The sequence below is a fragment of the Triticum dicoccoides genome, chromosome 1A (genome assembly GCF_002162155.2).
Source record: "Triticum dicoccoides isolate Atlit2015 ecotype Zavitan chromosome 1A, WEW_v2.0, whole genome shotgun sequence".
NCBI lineage: Eukaryota > Viridiplantae > Streptophyta > Magnoliopsida > Poales > Poaceae > Triticum > Triticum dicoccoides.
The window spans coordinates 14,368,719-14,370,309 of NC_041380.1; positions in this window are offsets into that span (position 1 = coordinate 14,368,719).

A 1,591-nucleotide genomic window follows, 5' to 3' on the forward strand; every position below is an offset into this window, starting at 1 on the left:
CCATGTCTTCATCATTAGGCGAAAGTAACATGTGCATGATGGTACGAAAAGTTGTTCTGGAACAGAGTCCCAGATAGGATAATTCGCTTTTTGGTACAAAGTTCAGAAAGAGCCTTCCGAATATAGCTATTTGGAAGGCCTTTGCTGAATTCGTACCAAAAGGCGGATTATTCTATCCGGGACTCCATTCCAGAACAACTTTGCAGAACTTCGTACCAACATGCCCTGGTTACTTCCGGCTAATGATGAAGGCATGGATTTCTTCAATACTTTGACACTAGGAAACCTCTCTCGACCCCTCGGCGATCCTCGATCCCTCGAACCCTCGACGACCCTGGAACCCTCGACCCCTAGACGACCCTCTTCTTCCTCTCATGTTCGAGAGGATCGCCGAGGGGTCGGGAGGTTGCCTAGTGTCAAAGGATTCAACAAAACCATGTCTTCATCATTAGGCGAAAGTAACATGTGCATGATGGTACGAAAAGTTGTTCTGGAACGGAGTCCCAGATAGGATAATTCGCTTTTTGGTACAAAGTTCAGAAAGAGCCTTCCGAATATAGCTATTTGGAAGGCCTTTGCTGAATTCGTACCAAAAGGCGGATTATTCTATCCGGGACTCCATTCCAGAACAACTTTGCAGAACTTCGTACCAACATGCCCTGGTTACTTCCGGCTAATGATGAAGGCATGGATTTCTTCAATACTTTGACACTAGGAAACCTCTCTCGACCCCTCGGCGATCCTCGATCCCTCGAACCCTCGACGACCCTGGAACCCTCGACCCCTAGACGACCCTCTTCTTCCTCTCATGTTCGAGAGGATCGCCGAGGGGTCGGGAGGTTGCCTAGTGTCAAAGGATTCAACAAAACCATGTCTTCATCATTAGGCGAAAGTAACATGTGCATGATGGTACGAAGCTCTTCAAAGTTGTTCTGGAACGGAGTCCCAGATAGGATAATTCGCTTTTTGGTACAAAGTTCAGCAAGAGCCTTCCGAATATCTCTATTTGGAAGGCCTTTGCTGAATTCGTACCAAAAAGCGGATTATTCTATCCGGGACTCCATTCCAGAATAACTTTGCAGAACTTCGTACCAACATGCCCTGGTTACTTCCGGCTAATGATGAAGGCATGGATTTCTTCAATACTTTGACACTAGGAAACCTCTCTCTACTTCCGGCTAATAAGAAGAAGAAGAATAAGAAGAAGAAGAAGAAGAAGAAGAAGAAGAAGAAGAAGAAAAGAAGAAAAAAAAGAGGAGAAGAAGAAAGGAATAGTGGAGAAAAGAGAAAATAGAATATATTCTATTTTCTCTTCTTCTCCACTATTCCTTTCTTCTTCTCCTCTTCTTTTTCTTCTTTTTTCTTCTTCTTATTTATTTCTCCTCTTCTTTTCGGTAGAGGAAACCCTAAATAGCTAGCAAGTATCGTGGGTGTGAGATACATGTGGCCTTCGGTGTCGGACACTACATCCACGTCCCACAAGTGACGTGGGCGTCGAAGCCCGCGCCACTTGTGGGATGTGGGTGTAGTGTCCGACACCGACGGTACATGTATCTCACACCGACGATACTTTCTATTTAGGGTTTCTCCT